The sequence below is a fragment of the Protopterus annectens genome, chromosome 7.part0 (assembly GCF_019279795.1).
Source record: "Protopterus annectens isolate FY-2018-M chromosome 7.part0, PAN1.0, whole genome shotgun sequence".
NCBI lineage: Eukaryota > Metazoa > Chordata > Ceratodontiformes > Protopteridae > Protopterus > Protopterus annectens.
Window position 1 is genome coordinate 1,533,337,709 of NC_056739.1, and position 15,758 is coordinate 1,533,353,466.

The 15,758-nt window shown below is 39.5% G+C and overlaps 1 protein-coding gene across 1 annotated transcript in view; it reads right to left on the reverse strand.

Moving 5' to 3' along the window:
* RAF1 (Raf-1 proto-oncogene, serine/threonine kinase) overlaps nucleotides 1-15,758 on the reverse strand; it is a 2,753,658-nt gene that overhangs the window by 1,999,775 nt on the left and 738,125 nt on the right. The window lies entirely within an intron of this gene.

A 15,758-nucleotide genomic window follows, 5' to 3' on the forward strand; every position in this document is an offset into this window, starting at 1 on the left:
GCCAGTGAGGTGCTCTGGTTTGACATGTATGAGAAGTCTATTCCATACCATGGGCAGTCTTCTGGGTTATAAACCTGTCCCTCCAGCACATTATGTTGATTGTGGTAATGAGGTTGAGGTCTCTGGAGCGTGTGGTGCAGAGGGATTGGGATTTCTTTACATGTAGCATTTCTAAAAGAGCTGGGTCAGACATGGCTTTGTAAGTCAAGCAGAGATCGCCTCAAGTAGGAGATACAAGACAGAGAATAGTTGGAATTTTCTGAGTCTGTCCATATAGGACAAGTGTTTAAGGCCTAGAATCCTCTTTGTGAGGTACTTCTGAGGCCTCTCCAGTTGCAAGTGTCTAGTGAGGTACATGCCAAATGGGGCATTGTACTCAATGACTGGCCTAATTGATGGAAGAGTAGAGGGAGACAATGACCTCTTTCTTCCTGGATGCAAAAAAGTTGTAATGAGATGCGCCACACAGGACTTTCTGACCGCAGTGGCAATGTGGTGGTAGAAAGAGAGGTTGCTGTCAACCTATGTTCCCAAATCTCTTATAAATGCCCTCTGTGTTCAGTGGACTACCATTGATGTGATAATTCATGGGAAATGGGTTTTTCCCAAAGGGGATGATGACATTTTTTGGCATTGAGCTTAAGGCCATGGTTCTGACACCAGTCCTTGATCTCAGTGAGGCCTTTCTATAAGATGTCAACACCACTTGGGGAGTTAAAAAAAATAGCTTCCAACTTGCAATGGTCTGTGAACTTTGTCAGCCAGAGCCACTTTGTGTTGGCCTGGACTTCAGAGAAGTAGATACCAAACAGGAGAGGACCCAGGACTGAACCATGCGGGACTCCACTCGTGACTGGTTGGCAGTCTGACTTGGAGTCAGATACTTTCACACTGTGGGTTCTATCTGTGAGCTAGTTTGCAACCCACCTAGTGATATAGGGGTTGATGCCTAGCTTTCTGAGTTTTTCTATGATTCCTGAGTGGGGAGTGGTACCAAAGGCCTTGGCCATCAAGGTAGGCTGTGTGAACAACCTTGCCTTCATCCACAGCTCTGGTGACTGACTCAAAGAAGTCGACCAAGTTGAGCAGGCACAATCCACCCTTCACAAAACCAAAATGTGTGGGATCCAGAGTTTGGAGATTCCCTATATCCTTGTTTATTAGGTCCATGATGATGCATTCCGTAGCTTTGCATATCAGACTTGTCAGGCTAATGGGGCGATAGTTCCCAGGATCTGTAGTCACTCCCCCTTTGTGGAGAGGGATGACTTTAGGAGTGCGCCATTCGGTAGGGACAAAGCCTGAGGTGAGCCTGGGATTGAACAGGGCACACAGGTGAGGTGCCAGTTCACTCTGTAGTTCATGTAGAACACAGCCAGGGATAGTCAAGTCCTACAGAAGCTGTACTCTTGGCCTTGGACAGTGCTGCTTTAACCTGTGCAGCAGTAATACTGGGTGCCTGGCAATCTACTGTTAATGTGATAGGTCCTTTGAGAGGGGTAAAGTTGGCACTGAATCTGTTGGCTCGGTATAGGAGGTACCATTGTGCAGTAGCTTAGAGCAAATCTAGGTATTACCATGGAGATTCTTTACGTAAATATAGAAGGCCTTATGGTTGTCTTTACTAGCTGCCCCAATTCTGTTTTCATAGCTAGCTTTAGAGGATTTGATGAGGGATCTCAACTTTTTGTTGAGGCTGATAAGGGAGTTCTTCCACTCTCGAGGCTATCACCTTATTCCACATCAGTTTCCTCCTCCTGATGTAGAGTTTGCTTATGGCAGGGGACCAACAGATTGGTTTCCTATTTTTGGAGGAGTGTGTCTTGATTCTATTGGGTATGGCGTTGGTGTATGATTCAGCAGTCATGCAACTATTCTCCATTTGCATGGGTGCCGTGAAGTTAGCCACCTCTGTTTTTAGGAGCCCAAAGTTAGCTTTGAAGAAGTTTTTCATGGTGGTTTCCTTTGCGGGGGGGGGGGGGGGGGGGAAGGTGGGAGGGATGTGGATTTCAAAGGTGATTAGTTTGAGGTCGGATCTAACCAGGAAGGAGTTGACTATTGGTGCAGAGCAATGGTCACCCATGTTAGTAATGACCAGGTCAAGGATGTTGCTACCTCTAGTGGGGCTAAGATCGATCTGGTCCATTGCACTGGAATTAATGAATTCCAGGAAACGTTGGGTGAGTGTATTGGTACATGAGTAGTTTTCCCAGTTAATAGAGGGGTAGTTGAAGTTGCACAGTATGAGTGTGTTAGGTTGGACCTTACTATTCTCTGGGGTGCTTAGGAACGTGAAGTGAGAGTCTTGAGACATGGTTGGGGACATATAGCAGGCTATGACCTGAATCACTATCTTACCCAATGTTAGCTGCACCTGAAGTATCTCTGATGCATTATGCTGGGCTACCAGGCTGGAGGTGTGCGCATCCTTTATGAATTTGGAAACACCACCACCTTTGGAGCTTCGGTCCAAATTCTGGGGCCGAAAGTTGTGGAATGATTTATAGCCTGGTAGTGCAGGGGTGCTTTCTGCCGCCTTGAACCAGGTCTCTGTTACAGCACAAATGTCAATGTTCTCCATTTTAAGGAATGCTTTGAGTGAGTGCATTTTGAAATTTAGACTTCTAGCATTGAGCAGCATGACCCTCAGATTGCATTTGTTTGTTGCCGTTACGGTGGTAATTTGGTCTTTTGAACATCGCCTAAAAAGGCACTATAGGGGTGGCAAGAGCCTCGATCAGTATCCAGAACCCCAGGGATGACAGATGCAGGCCATCTTTGACAAAGCATTGAGGTCTGTCAATCATGTCATCCCAGGCAAACAGATAATGGATCACCTTAGAATGACACCAGAAACTTAATTGTTGAAATCAATCATTTTCTGCTTGTACTATAGTATCATTCTGGGTGACTGTAGGATACTTCTCAGGGCTAGGGTCAAACCCGCCTGGGCTACATAATCCGAGAGCTCCTTCATGTCTCTATTCATGCAGTCCAGGGAGGTACGTCTCAGGTCATTCACACCCAAAGTCCACAAAAAACAGCTTTACCGGTCCGGTAGCCACCACCAAAGTAGAACACAGCTCACAATAAGGTATGATTCCAAACTCGAATTTATTAACGCCACAAAAGATTAAGACAACCAACGTTTTCATCGATAATGCGACTTCCTCAGACAAATTAATGTACAAACTCAACTCCTTAAATACTCAGCCTCTCAATCAATGATTACTGCTAATAGAACAATTATATAATTAAATATTAAAACCTGTGTAGTTTAGTTAATACAAAGTTTTAAAATAACAGGTACCTAAAAATACTAATATGTCTTATAAATAAATAAAACTTTGAACACTTATATTTTGTACATAAATCCACCTATTACCACTGCATAAACCATGTCAATTGAAATACTTAATTTAAAATTCGTATATGGAATATATATGTGTGTATATGTATAAACATATAAAAATGTTTCTTGTATGTATATGAAAAATTATTTTTTGATAAAAGGGGCTTCTAAACATACATTGTTAAATAAACTGAATAGTCATCACAACAAATAAAGATATATACATCACAACAAGTAAAAATATATACATGTCGCCTCCCTTATTTTGTTTTATACACGTCCTGCTTTTAACTTGAGACATGGAACAATAGAAATATAATCATTGAGCCCTGGAAATCTATTAGCCTCTAGAAGTATTTGCCAAAATGTTTCTCTATTGGCAAGTATAGTTTCCCAAGGGCCTCCCCTTGTGTCCTTGACAACAGTTTCTAAAACAAAGAACAAAAACCTAGCACCCTCACACTGTTGTGTATGCCTATACAAAGCGTTTTTACTGTTGGTCTTGATAATACCATATTGATGTTCATATATACGGCGCTTCAACTTCCTTTCGGTTTTACCAACGTAAAATGCCTGGCAGGACTGGCAAAGAGCCAAATAAACTACCCCAGCGGAGGTGCAGTTGGAATACTCTGCAGCTTTAATGTTTCTGTTCCTACTTTCAAGGTATATGTGGTCATCATGAATTATATATTTACAATAGGAACAACGTCCACATTTATAAGTCCCTTTTCTGGTTCGATGAGACTGTACTAATGAATTGTTACTTTCCAGGGTCCTTTTAATGTTAAAACCTCTCCTATACACGGTTTTCAAATTCTTCCCCTTAATATGGTTCAAATCTGTAAGGTCTTGAAAAGTTTCCCATTCCTTTTGCACTATTTTCCTAACATACCCTGTATTGGCACTATAATCTGTAATAAAGGCCAGGTTGCTAGAAAATTTATCAACCACATTCCCAGATGTTAAACCTTGGACAACATTGGTACCCCTACCTAGTATAGGACTAAAAAAGCTGTTTTTTGTGGACTTTGTGTGCTTGCAGCGTTATTTTCTTTTGTGGATTGAGTCATTCACACCCACATGTACAATGATAGAGTCATATTTTTACCTGTTGTTGATGGACCTGAGTGCATGCATTATGTTGCAGATCATGGCACCTGACAGGCAGCCGACTGTTACTTTCTCCTTATTCAACCTAATGAGTGCGACATCAGTGTGCCTCACTATCAAGTTACCTATGACTAGCGTGTTGGGAATGCTGTTTTGCCTTAGGGGCTTTGGTTGAGTGGCACACTGTTTAGGAGAGCTGTGTGTCTCGTGATTAGTGTTGTGTTGGTAGAGTGCGTTTCTGCCTTGGAGGTTTCTGCTGTTTGGATAGATTTTTACTGACAGCCTCCACGAAGGTGGGTGTGTGGTTTGTGTTTTTATGCGAAGGCAGTGCTGGTGTGTGTTCTGGAGGGCTATGTGTTCCATGTGGTGTGGTGCAAGTCTTGACCTTCTCCTCTTGACCAGCTATTTTGGTCTTGGCTGGAGAGTGTGTGGCTTCCAGTTTGGATATATAAGTGCATCTCTCGCAAGTCTGAGTGTTGGGAGGTAAGAGGAGAAGGTTGTCTGTGTACATGAGGCAGTTGCAACATTGCCTCAGAATGCCTAAGTTCACCAGGTTAATAGGAGAAAGCACAGGGAACTGACCTTTAGACATGCCTGGAAGGATGGGCATTAATAATAAGTACTGGAGCTGTTTCCTTGTAGAACGTTTAGTGCTGGTAGCACTTTTGTGTGCTACAATAATTTCTACAAGAAGTCTGGTAAAGTGCTAGACCAATAAGCTAGTAAATGTGCAGTGGAGAAGAGAACTAGCAGATCTAAGGGAAAAGTTGAAGAGCAGACTTTGGCACCACTCAGAAGCTTACACACAGTCCTGGATGCAGCAAATCTGTATCTGGACTAGACTAGTTACAGGAAAGGCGGGAAACAAGTGGAAACTTGGGCTTTTAAACCAGAAAGTAGATGGAAAGACTGCCCAAATGACCAATAAACTACAATTTCTGGGCCAGAAACCACTCTTGTGGTAGATAGGCTACTTAGTGCTTACCACTCCCACTGATGAGCTAAAAGGCTTCCCTCTGACGCAGAAAGGCTTGGGGGAGGTCAGAAGCTTACAAACAGTCCTGGATACAGCAAATCTGTATCTGGACTAGACTAGTTACAGGAAAGGCAGGAAACAAGCTTAGATTTTTTTTTTTTTTTTTTTTTTTTGTGAAGTGGAAAGGGAGAAAGGAAAAACAGAAGATAATTCAAGGTTAAGGACCTAAGTGGCTTGCCCTTCTCAAATGTTCTCTCTGTATTAGATAGAATGAGCTGGTGACACAAGACTGGGATAGAGCTGAACACATGGGACTGGTAGGAATGTCTGAAGTCAAAATATGATCTCACTTTACTCGGTTGAGTGAGCAAATGAGAGAGACCCAGGAGGAGTGTTCAAACACAAATTTATAGGTTCATCCTTGTTTGATAACTCCACCATAAGATCTCTTGTTTTACACAGTGGAACAAAGGAATGGTTTCCTAAGAGGGATGATTATGCTGGTGCTACACACTTCAATGGTTTTAATGCAACTTCCTCCTATGTAGCCACACTAACCTTAAGGATAGACAACACTATGTAGTCCAGGAATTCCCTTGTTGAGACACAGTTCGACCTGGCCATGTCATAAAAGAACTATGGCAAGAACTTTTCTTTCTCCTGGGGGAAGGAATGCCTTTGCCTGACTTGTGTCTAACAGTGCTCCCAGGAAGACCACTGTCCTTGAAAGTATTGAGTTGGATTTTGGTACACAGATAGACAGAAACAAATTCTAAGATATCAAGGTATAAACTACTGCCCTCTCTAACTTCTCCTGAAAGTGGACCTGGGTGAAGTGATTACACAAAGACAAATGCAAATGCCTTTTTGCTTGCAGTACGTTATGACTACAATCAGGTATTTCGAGAACACCATGGGAGCAACAGTTAATCCAAAAAAGAGAGAGGTAAACTCGTTATAGGATGGCTCCTATTTCAAATCTACAAAAGTGCCTGTGGTCTCTGTAAATAGGTAGGTATGTATCCTTCATGTCTACTGTAACTATCAAGGTCTATAAAAACAGGAAGGGAAGGAGAGCTTGCAGTTTAAGCATTATGAATTTTGCTACTTTTCTTTAAGCAAGACCTTCTTGTACCAAGTCCCATAGTTTCCCTCAATTTTTAGCATCTCCCATACCTCTCAACCTCTTAGAGCAAGAAATATGAAAAAAGCCTAAAATAATGGTGGGACAAAAGCTCAAAAATAGTGACAGATTTTAAATATTGCTCTTATGAACTTAGAAAGTTACTAGACCAATAAGATATGTGTTAGCATTCATTTTCTGAAGGATGTGAAGACAAACTCAAATGTATGTCATAATTTAGTGACTTCAATTTTAAGTAATTTTCCAGAAAAAACACATTTTATATGGAACAGACCAAAAATACGAGGCAAAAATTTGGACAGTTAAGAGGTACTGACTGTCCTGCCTGGACAAGTTGATAATAGACCACCTAGCCTATCCCTTCTTCCTACTCAGAAAAGCCTCAAGTAGAAACTCAAGGTCTCGTCTTCCCTTGGTACAGTGTCTATTGCAGCTCGCTGAAGAACAATCCGCCAATGGCAGTGAAAAACATGAGTACTGGCGTCACTCCTTGAAATATTGGGACATATTCTTGGAACACAATCTGCAGCAACTGCTTGTCTTCTGTAACTGCCTTCCAAGCTTTGCAAAGTTAAGCAACCTGCACCCCAATCCAGGCATGGTCTGGGAAGATCTAAGAAGTTGGGGGTACAGTTTTGGTCAAGGGAGACAGAGAAAGAACACTGTCACCTCTGTTCCCCATCTGCTCCTCAGCCCTGAGGGGGCACATGTTTCTCCTTCTGGTTTACTCGCCACACTTTCTTTGGAAAGGTCTTCCATTTTGCTTGCTTCTCTGGCAACAGTGGAAAGCCAGTGTTTAAAGGGGTAATTCTTATTGCACTTGGGTATGGGAAGGTGAAATAGTTGTTAAACTAAATCATCCTACACTTCTTCCGTTTCATCTCCTGTGAGGGACAACTGAAAAAAAACTCCTTTATGCAGTACTGCACTGAGAATCTATGCCTTCACATCCCTCAGTGAGGGTCGTATCCTTAGCCAGACATGTCTTCTAATCACTAACTCCATAGCAGCAGTCCTGGATGCTGCACCTAAAGCATCACAGTCACATTTAATAACAGGATTGCCCACCTGCAAATAGAATGGGGCAAGTTTCACCAGCTTTGCCTTCTAGGTTATGTCATAGGTCTGAAGGGAGGACGAGCAGTCAAATTCACTCGATAAACACTACATTATTAAACAAAATCAAAAACACAGTTAAGCGCTTTCATCTCTTTCTTAGGGACTTCTTCAGAACAATGTCATTCCATCTACCCAGCATTCAAATACCGCCATCAATTAACACCAACACTGATACCTATTAAATGTACTACTACCAAGTGTAATATTTGCGTGAATGTAATGACAGTACCCATATTACTGAAATGTTTGAAAACAAGGAATAGCTTGGTGAAGTTGAAAATGAAAATGTTGATTTGGGGGGCTTAATATACACTTTTGAACAAGTGGGTAACTTGCCCAAAGTTACATTCAACACAGCAGGGGATTTTAAGATTTATAATTATTCGAATAAAGATATTCAAACAGTACACGCAAATTTGTTAGCAAAAGGTTTCACTTATGTCACGAGTAGAAGGGGCAGGATTGCTGACACTTCAATAGATCTTAAACTTTTTACAAGGAAGTTAAATTTACAAGTATGGTGTGGTGATAATAATTCTAATAATAATGAAACTATTATAAAAATAAGTAAACCGAGCATTTTTAATCCCCTTATATGTAATTTGGTTGGGTTCTTTGAAAAAGTATGTGAATTAGATACAAGGGAAGTGTATAAACGTACCTGTGAGGTTTCATGGGACAACTTAACTGCAGATGAAAAGGTACTTTTATCGGAGATTTCCAAAGATACAAAAATATGCATAATAAAGCCAGATAAAGGCGATGGAGTTGTAGTTATGAACAAAAGTGATTTGAACTGCATGTCATCTCTCTTGATGGATGATACATAGAGAAATTTCATTAAATGAAATTAATATTTTATAAAGAAGGTTGGATTTGACATTGGAAGACATGTTATTGCAAGGACAAACAGATATAGATGCATATAATTTTATGAAAAATGAACATCCAGTACATTTCTGGACTGCCTAAATTTCATAAAGGATTAGAAAATCATAAGTTTAGGCTTATTGTGGATGCAAAAAGAAGTAAAACATGTTTTATAGGTAAATATTTGGATTTTCACCTAAAAAGAGGTTTGCAGTATTTTACATATATTTGCAAGAACTCTTGGCAGTTTTTATCTAACCTAAATAATTTTCAGTTTATGGACATGTATTTAGTGACCACTGATGTTTGCAACTTATTCTCTGTAATACCGAAGGAAGAAGGTCTCACATGATTTGAAACCCAATTATTAACAACAGGTATATATGACCAAGATGAAATAAATGTTTTTGTGAACTTAATGAAAATGGTTTTAAAACAATTTCATTAGGTTTGAAGGTCAATATTTTTTCAGAGCACTGTTGTGGCAATGGGGGCAAGCTTGTGCCCCCATTTTTGCAAATTGTGTCATGTCATACTGGGAGGATCGATGCATTTTTAAATCTGAGTACATGAAGTATGTTAAGAATTACTCCAGATTTTTGAACATGTTCTTGATTTGGATTGGAACAGGTGACATTTAAGTGCAATTTCTGGAATGCATCAATGATACACTGAATCGTTTTAAGTTTACTTATGAATACAGTCAAGTAAAAATAACTTATCTAGATGTTGAATTAAAAATAGACAAAGAAAGGATGACTTTGGAATCAAAAATATATAGAAAACCTACTTTTTCAAATTCGTATCTGGAATATAATAGTTGGCACCCTGAATTTCAAAAGAAATCTATTGTGAAAGGGCAATTGGTTCGGGCTGCAAAAATGATATCTCTGAACAATTAATTTTCGGATGAGGTTAATTTTATATTAGACATGTTTGGAAAAAGAGGTTACCCTGTGGAACTGTTAACAACTATTAAGGAAGAAATATTGAATAAGTGAAAAAGTGGGTTTTATTTAACTATTTTAGGATCCCCAAATAAAACTACTATAGTGGAATTAACGAACTCTGGGGTTGACAATATTTATGCAAATTCTAGTTTTATCACCACTTACAACAAGGATGCACATAGGATGTGTCAACTTATAGAAAAGAATTGGGAATTATTATCAGTGGATAGAAACATGTCTAAGTATTTCAGTAAAAAAAAAAAATTGTTTTCAGGAGACAGATGTTTCAAAGAAATTGTGGAACGGGAACAGGTTGAGGTGTTCTGGTGCTGCTGAAAAGGTTGGCAATTTTAGGTGTGGGATGTCTTCTCATTGTTCTCACATTTTTCTTACTGGGGATAGTTTTAATTTAAATGGCAGGCACATTCCTATAAAAGGTTATTATAATTTCCAGAGTAAAAATGTTGTTTATATTGCAAAATGTTCATGTCCTGTATTCTATAATGGAAAAACTTGTAGATGGTTCAGGAACAGGATTTATGAACATTTATTGGATATAAGACACTTAAGAAATACGAATGTACTAAGTTGGCATTTTATAGAGTATACAAGTCATTCTTTTAAGTTTTTAATAATACAACAAATACAAACTGATCAACTGGGGGGGTTGAGTGAATTTTTAAATGTATGTGAACTGAAATGGCAACTATCCCTGGATGCCACTAGGTTTCCAGGCATAAATGAGATGGTGAATTTGAACTATTTTAAAAATGAACCATGCTTTGGGCTAATTTAATTGATTGTCAATGCATATATTTATACAATATTATTTACTATATTTTAAAATTTTATTTTTAATGGTTGCTAATTTTTAAGCAAAAAAATGCACATAAAATGTTTATTTAAAATGGTTTTCATAGGGGAACTTGCTAATAGTACATTTAATAGGTTATCAGTTAGTGTTAATTGATGGTTGTATTTGAATGCTGGGTAGATGGAATGACATTGTTCTAAATAAGTCCCTAAGAAAGGGATGAAAGCGCTTAACTGTTTTTTATTTGGTTTAATAAAGTAGTGTTTATTGAGTGAACTTCTCGTCCTCCCTTCGGTTATTTGGTTGGTTGAATATTTCCAGTTTTAATTACATCACTGGTCTTCCTTAGCATGTCCATCAACTGGCAAAGGGGTTCCCTCTTCTGATATCTTAGCATTTTGGATCAGACAGTTTAAGAGCATAAAGGCAATGACTGCTGGAGTATTATCCTTTTTGCCCAAAGTGGTCTATGACACTGCTTTCCCAGTCACTGGGAAGAGTTATTCTAGGTTGGAACCTGTTCAGAAGCTTCAGCATCCAAGGACACCATTCATGGATACACCACTGATTCTTAAACACAAAGATGATCCTGGAACCGTGAAATAGTCCGTTTTTGTACGGGAAAGTTGCTGGGAGAGTTTGGTTCCAGGAAAACATCCTGCAAAACTTCAAAATCTGATGGAATCCAAGAGACCAACACATCTTTTCTTTGGGCATCCAATATCTTTTGAAGTGAGCTATCATTAAAGATAGAGTCTTAAAGACAAGGTGTTCTCACTAACTGTGCAATAGACATCTGACACCTATAAGTAAAAGCTTCCCCTCAATCAGAATCTGAGGATTGCTCAGGGGAAAGAGATGCATCATCTCCTGATAAGGGGCTACTCAGAAATGCATGGATGAGGTGAGACAGGCTAAGGGCTTTGGTGGAAAATGAATGCCCTGAGCCTGCTTCTGTCTTGTGATGAAGCCTGGGTGGAAACTGGGTATAGGTGTTCACCATGCATCCGGCTACTAGACCCTAGCGAGCCACCTCAGGGAGGAGGATTCCTGGCCAAGGGTACTAGACCCTCAGTATTACAATTTCAGTTGTCCCCTCATTAACATGAGAGGTGTATTGCATTTCCCTGGTGTGACCAAACTGGAAGGGTATCTGATCTAAATGCCAACTACAGCACTCTTTCTAAGGAGAAAATACTACTGAAAAAAGGCATGGCATCCTTAACACAAGCAAGCATGAGGGGCCTCAGGATTCTGAAGTGTCTCCATACAGCCAGCACTCTGGAATCTAGAAAAGACCATCCAGGATGGATGCGACAGCCCTGGTCTCCTGGTTTACTTTTTTTGTGGTGGACTGGGCTATCTTGACATGATGATTTATTTTAGGTTGGATGTCCAAGAAGGATGTCTGCTGGGAGTAATCACCTGGATGTCAAATGACTCCAGTTTCTATTTGCCAAACTAGGCCTGGTTAGTTCTTAGCATTTTTTTGTTAAAATTAAGAGTACAGAAAAGACAAGAGGATATATTCTGGGAAAACCTCAGCAAAAGACACGGAGAATGAAAGTCTTAGCTATGAATCAGGTGTTTACACATGCACCTATTCACTTTTTATAGGATAGACATACCCCTGAATGTGTAATGGTGTCTGCAACCATGAAACTAAATGCAACAATCTAACTACTCAAACACAACATTACGAGAGAAAAAGGAAAATTTCTCGGCACCTTCATACAGTACTGAAATCAATACTATTCTGCAGCAAAAAAATTAATATGTCAAGTGACAATGTCTCCCCTTTGAACAGGAACATAGCAATATCCCTGGAAAGGTGGGCCAGCCTGGCTTAAGGGAATGGTGCAAAGTTCTGAAGTCTGGTCAGACATCAGAACTCCTCTGTAGCAGGGTCCAAATGGAGAAATGATAAAATCAGCAAAAGGAGAGAAGTATTGCTAGAACTGAATTCATCCTCAAGTCTTGGTGAGTACCTTCATGAGATGGACCCTGTTTTTCACAAAATCTCAAAATGACAACACTGATATATAGACTGTATTTTGCATAGTATACATTGGACACAAGTAGGTTAAAAGAAAGAAGATAGGTCGATGCACAAGTCCCAGGATAAAAAAGTGCCTAATCCTGGTAGGTGCACTGGTACCAGGACTGGAAAAAAATGACAGTGTGGAATCCTCAAGACAAGGAAATATTCCTATAATGGGGCTAGGCCAGGCCCAAGGGGAGGATGGACCCCCTTTTGTAGAAGGAAGCAGCAGTCCACAAAAATCATACAAACTGACAGGCCAAAAAAGAGCCATGTAGATGATAAACTATTGAGAAGAAAGAAATTATGTACTGTTACTATTACGTGAGAAGCCCAGAAATTTCAGACAAAATATATACAAAAAGATTAAAAGAGAAATTAGAGGAAAGAAAAATACTTCCACAAGAAAAACTGTCAGAAGCTTCAAATAAAAATGTATTCATTAATATAACAGATCTGTAAAAAACACTATACAGACCAAGAAACCTTGTGCCGTTTAGATAAAGTGACTGAGGAAGTGCAAAAATTAAAAAAAAAACTAAATTTAGAGATGTTTGAAGGGTATAAAAAAGAAATACGGACGTGGGAAATAAAGAGAGATCTGATATGGTGCAATACCTATGCAAAGGAGAAAGCCAAATTAACACAAAAAAGGCAGCCCAAAGATGTTCTAAGAGAAAGACAGGCAAAGGCATCCAGATATAGAAAATGTCACAATAAAAAAACAAGAACACAGAGGGAATGTAGAACAGATTACTCAAGCAGAAGTTTAAAAAAACATAAGCGAAGTTATGGAATATTTGCGAAATGAAGGATTCAGTGTAGAAAGTCTAACACGGGTCATTTAATAGCAAGATTGAACTAGTCCGCACAGTGAAAAGAAACAAGAGGCGCAGGAGACATCTGCAGAAGAAATATGAACATGGGAAAGAAAGAGATTTAATATGGTGCAATTTTTATGCAAAGAAGAAAGCAAAACTAATCAATGCAAAAAGAGCAGCACCAAATATATTTGAAGAGAAATACAGGCAGAGACATCTAGATATGGAAAATTTTACAATACAAAAAATAAGAAAACAAACAGCAAAAGCAGAAAAGAAGATAAGTAATGGAGAAGTTAAAGAAATAGAACCTGGGGTTATGGATTACCTGCAAAGTGAAGGATTTAGTGTAGAAAATTTAACTCCTATAACACAACAGGAAAGAGCAATGTACACCCAAATTAAGGAGAAAACAGTGGAGCAGGAAGCATCTAAATCAGTTGACATATGAAGATACTTTGGAGGCTCCCATAGGAAATCAGTACAAAGGTTCAGTTGGAGCTAGACAGCAAGAGAAAGAACAGGAAACTGTGGTAACTCTGACACAGTCAATGCCATGGAGTGACAGGTTAGCGAGTTTCCATATGAAAGAGCAATGGATGACACAGGGTGAAACTGAAGAGAATGTGGCATAGGAAGAAAGCTATGGAACTTTACACAGAATGCCCGCAGGAAATGGTGAACAAAATGTGCCCTCAGTTTAGAAGAAAATGATCCAAGAGAAGAGTTACCTGATTAAATAGAAATGGACAGACATATTAAGATCAATGAAAGGAATAGACTGCAGAAAGTCAATAAAACCCAAAAAGTTAGAAGTTTTATAAAACAAACGAGCACAGTAATGACTGTCCATAGAGACTCATCCAATATAACAGAATTAAATAGGATACATTACTGTGCAGCCAAATTAATAACATATAAAGTCCTACCACAAGAACACAGGGTAATAAGGGAAAGGACGGGGAGAAATCGAATGTCATCACAGAAATATTGAATATATAAAGCAATTAAGACAAAAAGTGTCACTGTTAGAAGAGGGAACAGATCAACAAAAATACTCAGACAGAAGCAATGCGCAGTATTATAACGGATCAGGATTTATCATCCACTATCTCAAATAATAAACTAAAAAAATCAGCACAGGCAGAAAAACTTGGAAGACACACAGATGAATACAAAGGAAAAGTGCAAACTAAGCAATTTATTGATAACCCCAAATAGTTTTATAGAGAATTGGGAAACAAGGTAAAAGGAATTGAAAGACTACCAAAAAACAAGAAATAGATACATTTTGGAGAAGTATTCATGATGATCTTGTGGAACATAACAAATACGCTAAATGGATTTAAGTAAAAGAAAGCATAACAAGTTCAAATGTACAGGATATGAAATGGGATGAATTAATGGCCACAGAGTCTGAAACAAAGTTAAGAAAAGCCTCTGACTGGAAAACCCTAAACCCATATGCAGTACCCAGTTTCTGGCTAAAAGGATTAACATTCTATGCACGAAGATTCAGCCATGAGTAAGAACTATTTATATGCACACCCCGAACAGACAACGGCCTGGCTAACAACAGGAAAAACAATGCTCCTACTTAAGAGTGAACCTGCAAGCTACCCTAAAAATTAGACCAAAAACTTGCCTTCTGACGTATAAACTATACACTGGAATTGATGCCGACAGAGTTTATAGTCATTTCGAAGCTAGGCACTTTGTGAACACCCTAGGCGCAGTAGATAAGCCAAAAAGAAGTGCAGAGAACTGACAGTGCATAGAGCCTGCCCTGAAGTGAAGGTATTTCCTGCAAGATTCCCTTATGGGGATGTGCAGGTAAGCTTCTTTTAAGTCTAGGGTTGCCAGCCAGGCATCCTTGGCTAGCATAGGAAGCAGCTATTGGAGAATTAACATTTTGAATTTTGGAACCACCACAAAGGTTTTGAGAATAGATAAATCTAGGATAGGATGCCAGGAGTTTTCTTTTCTGGGAACCAGGAACAGTCAAATTGTCCCCTTTGTTCTGCTGGGACAGGGTGAATAGCCTTGATGCTGAGGAGAGAAAGTACTTGCTTTTGGGCCTCCACTCACTGGTTTGGGGGGAGGTCTGGCCATCCACTTAAGGTGGGGAGTGAGTGGAAGTGGAATCTGTATCCTAGGGAAACAATGTTTAAAACCCATTTGTCTTTGGTAATGTATTCCCAGTTTTTTGCATGCAGGGCGAGTTTTCCTCCTAAAAGTGCAAGTACTTGAGCAAGGCTTGGGGGAGTTAAGGATAAGTCATTGTGCAAGTTTACCATAGGGGGGGTGGCTTACGACTCCCTGTTTTGGATGTGGGAGCACCCACTACTTAGATCTGTGCATAACCTGAGACTGAAGTCTTGGGGGTCTGCTGCCCCTGGGTTTGGACTGAAGGACTGGAAAGGACCAGTTCTTTAACGGCCAATGCCTACTGAATCTAGGTGGTTGTACTTGTAAAAAATCTTTAACAGTTTGCATAGATTTAAGCTTTCTCCTCCATACGTTTGAGAACGTCTGCTTTACTGCCAAATAGGTGCTCT